Source organism: Mus musculus, chromosome 11 (genome assembly GCF_000001635.26).
Source record: "Mus musculus strain C57BL/6J chromosome 11, GRCm38.p6 C57BL/6J".
NCBI lineage: Eukaryota > Metazoa > Chordata > Mammalia > Rodentia > Muridae > Mus > Mus musculus.
The window spans coordinates 80,143,171-80,152,721 of NC_000077.6; positions in this window are offsets into that span (position 1 = coordinate 80,143,171).

Genomic DNA, 9,551 nt, shown 5'->3' on the forward strand with positions numbered 1-9,551 from the left:
GGTCTAGTAATGGGTTTGTGGTTATATTAGACGTCGTAGCTAACCTATAATGCCCACACTTAGGAGCATGAGGAGAATTGTGAGTTTGAGTCCAGTCTAGGCTATGTAATGAGTTTGAGGCCACCCTAGACTACAAAAATGACTCTGTCTCAAAAGGCATCAACAACAAAAGCTATTCACAGGCTCAGCCGTTCAGAGTACTTGTTGCTCTTGTGGAGGATCCGGCTTTGGTTCACAACATCCACATGGTGGCTGACAACCATCTATAATTCTGGTTCCGGGGATGTCCAATAACCTCTTCTGACCTCCACAGGCACCAGGCACAGACTTGGCACACAGACATACATGTAGGCAAAACACTCATATACACAAATTAATAAGTCTAAAATAAAAGTTATTCTTAAGAGAGCCTGGGGGCTGGAGAGATGGCTCAGCGGTTAAGAGCACTGACTGCTCTTCTGGAGGTTCTGAGTTCAAATCCCAGCAACCACATGGTGGCTCACAACCATCTGTAATGGCATCTGATGCCCTCTTCTGGTGTGTCTCTGAAGACAGCGACAGTGTACTTACATATAATAAATAAATAAATAAATATTTGAGAGAGAGAGAGAGAGAGAGAGAGAAAGAGTGCCTGGTGTGGTAACACATTCCTGTACTCAAGCATGAATTCCAGGTCAGCCTGGGCTGTCATAGTAAGACCTAGTCTTAAAAAAAAAAAAAAAGGGTTAGTTAGGGAAACTCATGGAAATTCTATGAATCTTAATGATGTCTCCAGAATGTAAGGATCTAACAAAAATAAAGACAATTTTAAAATCTTCCAAATTTTTTTTTCTTTTTAGGTTTTTTGAGACAGGGTTTCTCTGTGTGTAGCCCTGGCTGTCCTGGAACTCACTCTGTAGACCAGGCTGGCCTCGAACTCAGAAATTCACCTGCCTCTGCCTCCCAAGTGTTGGGATTAAAGGCGTGCGCCACCACACCCTGCTCAAAATTTTTTAAAACACAAAATTTTATACAGAATTCTTTCATTGAGTACCACAGAGATGCTGAAATGGACCATGGGAAATTTATTCCCTCACACTTCAGGAGTGCAGACACCTGTGACCAGAGTGTCAGGAGGGTTGGTTCCTTCTGAGGACTGCAGGAAATGCATGCTTCTCTCTGACCTTCAGATGACTACCTCCTCCACATATGTGTCACTCTGCTGTCACTAGGCATTCACACGGACATCTCATGAGAACAGCAGCCATGTTGGAGTGGCCACAGATCCAGTCCTGTGTAATCTCATTTTGGGAGAAGGAAGTGTTTTTGAGATAGGCTCTTATGATGTTGCCCAGGATACCCTTGAACTTCTGGGCTCAAGGTCTCCTCTCCTCTCAGCCACCTAAGACAGTGGAGCTATGTCCCAGGTCACTTGTCAGTCTTATTCTTTTGACTGTGTAGTGCTGGGACTTGAATCCAGAGCCTCATGTGTGTTAGGCAAGAGCTACCCATTCCTCAGCCTCCGTGTCATTTCAACTAATGACATTGCCAGTGACCTTCTTTTCAAATAAGGCTGCCTACTGAGGTACTGGGAGTTCCGATTCAATATATCTGTTTTGAAGGATGTAATTGAACCGTTACCTCTCAGAAAATAGTAAGTTCTGGAGTGAAAAGGCAGTCATTTCTTTCTGAATTGGAAGCTTTAAAAAGAAAGAAAGAAAAAAGATTTGGGGGCTGGAGAGATGGCTTGGAGGTTGGAAGCACTGACTGCTCTTCCAGAGGTCCTGAATTCAAGTCTCAGCAACCACATGGTGGCTCACAACCATCTGTAATGGGATCTGATGCCCTCTTCTGGTGTGTCTGAAGACAGAGATGGTGTACTCATATACATAAAATAAATAACTCTTTTAAAAAATATTTATTTTTTAAATTCTTTTAAAATTATGAATGTGTATGCGTGTTGGGTAGGGTGAGGGGTGACCGAAAGTGCAGGCGTCTGAGGAGGCCATAGGACCCCTTGACGTTAGAGCTGTCCAGGAGTCACTGATGTGGATGCTGGGAATAAACTCCGGTCCGCTGCAAGAGCAGTGCTACCTTTGAACTGAGCCACCTCTCCAGCATTTACCTTGAAGTTTTACAATTTCAAATCCATTTATGTATTTGTGACGAGGTTGTGCAGCTGTACACGCACATGCATGATGGTCTGAGGACAATTGACCGGATATGGGTCTTACCTGCTACCACGTGAGTTCCAGGAATCAAACTCAGGTCATCTGGCTTGGTGGCAAGACCCTTTCCTCAGTAAGCCATCTCACCAGCCTATGTAAAAAATAAAATGCCCCCAGGCAGTGGTGGCACTTGCCTTTAATCCCAACACTTGAGAGGCAGAAACAGGTGGATCTCTATGAGTCTGAGGCCAACCTCGTTTATAGAGCTAATTTCAGGACAGCCAGGGCTACACACAGAAACTCTGTCTTCCCAAATGAAAAAACAAAAAACCAAAAACAACAACAACAACAAACTTCATTCTAACGTGACCACTGTCCTCAGGAGATGTCTGTGTGAATGCCTAGTGACAGCAGAGTGACACATCTGTATGTATGACCTGAAGGTCAGAGAGAAGCATGAAATCCATTTCCTGCAGAGTCCTCAGAAGGAACCAACCCCCCTGACACTCTGGTCGCAGGTGTCTGCACTCCTGAAGTGTGAGGGAATAAATTTCCCATGGTTCATTTCAGCAGCTCTGTGGCACTCATGCCTGAAACAAACCCTTCGGAGCCCTCGGGGTGCCTTTGAGATATGGTACAGTTCAGGAAAACACAACTGAGTTCTTGCTAGCTGCCAAAGCAGGGAGTTTCCCCTGAGCCTCAGGTTCCTCATTTGTAAGTTGGAGGCGGCAGTAGCTGCCTCACAGGACTTGGGACACCGAGTAAAGTGAACATATGTACAACATACGCTCTGTGGGTGCTGGTTTTCCCATCAGAGCGTCGTCTGTTCTTCAGAGTTGATGATTAATAGCTTTGACAGGAAACGTCCTCCTCAGAGCCTCCATTCAGAACTGCACTTTGACCAGAGACTGGAGGTGGCAAGGAAAGTGACAGGCTAGTCATCGTGGGTCACTGCAAACCAGAACCAGGGTGCTCAGAATGAAAGTGGTCATCTTCCTCCTGAAATCAGCTGCTTCTCCTTTCCCTGTTTCTTTTTCCAGATAAATGTCCTTGAAACAAATTAATTTTGTTTGTAGAGATATTTTTTTAAAGATTTATTTTATTTTATTTTATTACATGTGAGTACACTGTAGCTGTCTTCAGACACTCCGGAAGAGGGCGTCAGATCTTGTTATGAATGGTTGTGAGCCACCATGTGGTTGCTGGGATTTGAACTCAGGACCTTCAGAAGAGCAGTCGGTGCTCTTAACCACTGAGCCATCTCACTAGCCCAAGATATTTTTTTTAGTCAGTCCTCCATAGTTAGATACGGTGGTGCACATCTATAACCATAATGCTCTGGAGGCTGAGGTAGGCGGATGGAGGCCAAAGGCATCCTGACCTAATTAATGGTAAGACTCTGGCTAGGGTGGGTGTAGCTCTGGCCTAACATATATGAGGCTCTGGATTCAAGTCCCAACACTGCACAATCAAAAGAATGAAGATGTCAGAGGACCTGGCCCCAGGTCTAAAAAGAGAAAAACCAAACAGGGCTGGCAAGATGGCTCAGCAGATAAAAGCACTTGCTGCTAATTCTGACAGCCTATGTTAGCCCTTAGAACCCATGTGGCAGACTTGACCCAAGTTATTATTCTCTGACCTTTACACATGCACGGCAGCACACGTGTGAATACATCAATAGATAAATGTAACTTTTAAAAAAGCGTAAACAAAAAAGTTCATAACTGAGTTATGTTAACATTTTGTTTCCTTTTGTTTTTTGAGACTGGGTTTCTCTGTATATTGATCACTGGCTGTCCTGGAACTTGGTCTGTGGTCCAAGGAGGCCTTGAACTCAGAGATCCACCTGCCTCTGCTTCCTGAGTGCTGGGATGAAAGGCATGCGCCACCGCTGCCCAGCATGAACATTTCCTAAGGCATAAAAAATATACAGCTTGGAGACAAACCATACTGGATTTCACTAAAGCTAACAGCCTGCTCACTGAAATGCACCATTATGAGAGAGCCTTGTGGGTGCTGGTAAGAGCAGTAGGCTCTCATAACTATTAAGCTATCTCTACAGCCCACAAAATAAAATGAATCTTAAAAATATGATACATGCCGAGCACTGGTGACACAGGCCTTTCATCCTAGCACTTGGGAGGCAGAGGCAGGCAGATTTCTGAGTTCCAGGCCAGCCTGATCTACAAAGTGAGTTCCAGGACAGCCAGGGCTACACAGAGAGACCCTGTCTCAAAACAAAACAAACAAACAAGCAAAAATGATACATATAAAAATTTAAAGGGGGCTAGAGAGATGGATAGCTCAGAGGTAAAGCTCTTCCAGAGGTCCTGAGTTCAATTCCCAGCAACCACGTGGTGGCTCACAGCCACTTGTAATGGGATCTGATGCCCTCTTCCGTTGTGTGTGGTTATTAAGTACTGTGTGAGGCTCAGTTGCCTTTTTTGGAGGTTATGTTCTCAGACTCCCCCTAATGCACTGATGAAAACCTGCCATGACAAACTGGATCCAAACCCCAGCCTCTGCTCTGCACCCACCCAGAATGCTTCACTTCAGCACTGTGACGTCGGGTAAATAACTTACTGTCTCTGGGCTAGAGCTGCCTTGTTCACCAAGCAGGCCTAAAACTAGTCTGTATTCATTCGGGCATTGTGACAAAGATAAGATGAACTTGTGCAAGTCAGCCTAGCCCCACACTGCAATCTACGGGTCATCAGTGGGAACTGCGTTTTCTTTCACTGTGTGTTTTTTTTTTTTTTTTTCCAAATCCCCTATAATTATCGTTTTCTTGAAAATTCTAAAACTAATAAATATAATTTTTTTACATTTTCAAAAAGGTCATGGGCTGGTGAGATGGCTCAGTGGGTAAGAGCACCCGACTGCTCTTCCGAAGGTCAGGAGTTCAAATCCCAGCAACCACATGGTGGCTCACAACCATCCATAACGAGATCTGACTCCCTCTTCTGGAGTGTCTGAGGACAGCTATAGTGTACTTACATATAATAAATAAATAAATAAATCTAAAAAAAAAAAAAAAAAAAAAAAAAAAAAAAAAAAAGGTCATGCTCTGTTCCCTGGGGCTCTCAAGCCTGTTCCTGGGAACACAGCAGAAGGCTTTCTTCCAGGCCTTCTGTGGCTCGTCTCAGCTGGACAGCACCAATCTGCAAAAGAGACTTGAGTGTTTGTGTCCTGAGGAGCCCTGGGAGTTTTGTTTACAGAGGACATTCTGTCCCAGGGTCCTGGCTTCTTCATTACCCCAGCAGCTGTTGTCTGGACTGAGCACCCTAGAGAGGCTGCCTCAACCCACCCTCAAATTCTGGTCTCAGCCCTCAGCAATGGCCTGGGGCAAGACAGCCTCTGGCTCAGAATTCTTCCCTTGGGAATAACTTCTAATCTCCTTTCTTCTTTCCCTCCTCCTCCTCCTCCTCCTCTTCCTCCTCCTCCTCTTCTTCCTCCTCCTCCTCCTCCTCCTCCTCCTCCTCCTCCTCCTCCTCCTCCTCCTCCTCCTCCTCTTCTTCTTCTTCTTCTTCTTCTTCTTCTTCTTCTTCTTCTTCTTCTTCTTCTTTTTGGTCAGTACTGGTATTTAACTTAGGGCTCATGTGTGCTAGGCAAAGCCCATCTGCTAAATTATAAAGCCAGCTTTCCATTTTACCCTTTTTTTCTTTGTTTTCTCTCTCTCTCTCTCTCTCTCTCTCTCTCTCTCTCTCTCTCGGTTTTCCCTTTTTTTGGGGGGGGGGTGTTTTGTTTTACACAGGGTTTCTCTGTGTAGTCCTGGGTGTTCTAGGACTTTCTCTGTAGACAAGGCTGACCATGAATTTACAGAGATCCACCTGCCTCTGCCTCCTAAATGCTAGGATTACAGGTGTTCACCACCATGCCTGGCTTCTTCTTTTTTTTTTTTTTTTTAAAGATTTATTTATTACATGTAAGTACACTGTAGCTGTCTTCAGACACACCAGAAGAGGGCGTCAGATCTCGTTACAGATGGTTGTGAGCCACCATGTGGTTGCTGGGATTTGAACTCTGGACCTTTGGAAGAGCAGTCGGGTGCTCTTACCCACTGAGCCATCTCACCAGCCCCTTTTTTTTTTTTTTTTAAGATTTATTTTTGTCCTGTGTCTGTCAGCACCACAAGCAGAGGGCAAGTGACTATTTCTACACCCAGTGTTCGGAAACCAGTAAGCACTAAGAATGGTTGGTTGATAGCCTGACGTTTTGCAGACTGTGGTGAGGTGACACTGTGGTTTGGCTTGGATGCTGATGGCCAGACCCCAATGTCAGAGAATTCAAGGACTCCCCTGAGGTTGTCTAGTCAGCATTTTAGCAAAGTGGAGCTTTGGAGTGGGAGGGGAGTGGAGACAGAGTTTTCTGGGGAAGATTTAGAGAGGCCAGGAAAATACAAGAAATGATCAGCCTTCTTTCATTTTCCAGATCTGGGGAGGATAGGAATCACCTCTTGGCCATGTGGCTGCTTAGGACAGGGCAGCTGTGATTTAAGGCCATTGGACTCGGCCGTGACCTCTCTAACCTCACCAGGAACCTGCTGCGTCACCCAGATAGGCTTTGGGCAGCTCCACAGTTCTCATCCCGAGAGCCCACAGCCTAAATTCTGAAATATATTTGGGTTCGCTGAGATTTGACTGTTCTTCCAAAACTAGTGAAATGAGATCTGTGCTAATGGCGCCTGGGTGTTGGGCCCTCTAAGCCTTGACGCTCCCATCCAGCCAACTGCACATGGCCATAGAAGTGACAATTGTGTAGGACAGGGGACTGGCTGTAGGTGCTGGGAAGCAAGCTTGTTAATTCTTGAAGAAGAAAAGATTTCTTTAGGGGCTGGAGAGATCCCAGCAGTTGTGAGTGCTTTCAGTTCTGGCAGAACGCACATCAGGTTCCCAGCACCTACACGCTGGCTCTCAACTACCGTTAACTCCACCCCCAAGAGATACGATGCCTTTGGCACTGCAGGCATCTGTGCTCAAATACACACAACTACCACAAACACATACACGTAATTTTAAAATAAATATTTTAAAATGATTAATTTTGTTTTTGTTTTTGTTTTTGTTTTGTTTTTTTGAGACAGGGTTTCTCTATATAGCCCTGGCTGTCCTGGAACTCACTTTGTAGACCAGGCTGGCCTCAAACTCAGAGATCTGCCTGCCTCTGCCTCCCAAGTGCTGGGATTAAAGGTGTGCGCCACCACCGCCCGGCTAAAATTATTTATTTTTACATAGAAATAATATAAAGCTTTAAAGATGATTTGGTCGTATATGTATTACATATATACATAAACATGTACATAAATGTATATTTATATATACACACATATATATAAAACATGTCTGGGCTGCTGTGAGCAGCCTCACATGGATGCTGGGAACCCTGACTGGTTTTTTCAGCAAGAGCAGCTCTAAACCACTGAGCCTTCTCTCCAGTTCCTCTTACGTTTTACTTTGAGATAAGTCTTTGCTCAGCTTGGTTTGGCACTCACCGTGTAAGGCAGGCATGCCTCAAACTCTTTTTTTTTTTTTTTTTTTTTTAAGATTTATTTATTTATTATATGTAAGTACATTGTAGCTGTCTTCAGACACTCCAGAATAGGGAGTCAGATCTCGTTACGGATGGTTGTGAGCCACCATGTGGTTGCTGGGATTTGAACTCTGGACCTTCGGAAGAGCAGTCGGGTGCTCTTACCCACTGAGCCATCTCACCAGCCCCATGCCTCAAACTCTTAATCTGTCTGTGTATCTTGAGGAGCTATGATGAAAGCATTGCTCCCAGGTTCCTTTGGCTTGTCATTTCTGAGCACACAGGCAGAGTAAAGCATCTATCATACCAAATCCAGGAGTGGGTGACAGAGTTTCTGTTGGGCGATGAGCATGTTTTGAAAAATCAGTAGGGAAAATAAAGGTCACAGGCTTACAGTTATAGGATGAATGCAGCAGGGTGGTGATGAGTGTGGGTTATCTGCGGCGGTGAGGGTGAGTGTGTGTGTGAGTGTGTGTATGTGTGCGTGTGTGAGTGTATGAGTGGGTATGAGTATGTATGTGTGTGTGTGAGTGTGTGTGTGTGTGTGTGTGTGTGTGTGTGTGTGTGTGTGTGTGTCTGTGTGTGTTGGGGTGAGTGTTTTAGTAAGGTTATTTATTTTAAAATCTATGTATATAGGTCTGTGTCTGTTTATGTGAATATGATTTTGAGTGCCCTCAGAGGACAGAAGAGGGCATCAGATCCCCTAGAACTGGACTTACAGATAGCTCTCTCTCTCTCTCTCTCTCCCTCTCTCTCTCTCTCTCTCTCTGTCTGTCTCCGATGTGATAATCATTACACAGTGTACCAAACTCAGGATGAGAAGAAAGAGGGTTTCATGAAATAAATAGACTAAACAACACTGTAACAGGAAATCTGCCTGTCTGTCTGTCAGCTCCTGTTGCACACACCATTTGACCACAAGACCTTGAGTAACAGCTCCTTTGGGGCTCAGCTGTCCATCTCTTCTGTGAAATGACAAGATGTCTGCTACCCACTGAGATACATCGTGGAACTCAAGCACCCAGTCTGTATTAATTACCTCCTTGCCCCCAACAAAGAGACAGGAAGCAGGACACCTGTCACAAAGTGCCAGCATACCATCATTTTTCCTTTCATAGGATGGCTACAAGTCCATCTTAAACCTTTCCTATCTTTTAAAATAAAACCTTCAAAAATAAGGAAGGGAAGAGAAATCCAAGGGGCCTTGCAGTCAGGGCTCCTCTCAGAACTGAGGGCTGCTTTGTTTCTTTATGAGGCTCCAAGGAGTTAAGAGTGAAGATGCTGCAGGTGACTAAGAAGGGCTGAGGCTCCAAGGAGTTAAGAGTGAAGATGCTGCAGGTGACTAAGAAGGACTGAGGCTCCAAGGAGTTAAGAGTGAAGATGCTGCTGTGACTAAGAAGGGCTGAGGCTCCAAGGAGTTAAGAGTGAAGATGCTGCTGTGACTAAGAAGGACTGAGGCTCCAAATGGACCAGCTTTACCTTGAGGATGAGAAAAGGAGGGATGGCCTCGCCTTGTGCCCTCTTCCACTATGCCTGTCCCCTCTGCCCGCATACCTTACATTGTTGTCTTTCCCATCCTCCTCCTGGGACACTTATTTCTGTCTCTTTATAAATTCAGTGCAGCGGAAATGAATCATCTCTGGGTTTGTTTGGTAAATAGTTTCATGCCTCCTGACCCCAGCTGGCTCACTTACTGGGTCCTTCATGGATGCTCCGAGGCTAGCCACCCCAAACCCGACAGACACGTGGTCCAGACCCCTAAGGGCTGCTGTTTTTGGAATGTGCTTTCTCTTCTCCAGGCCTGATGGCTTGACCTCCTCCACCATGGGAACGAAGAGAAACGAAAGCTGGCATTCCAAATGAGTTCCCATCAGA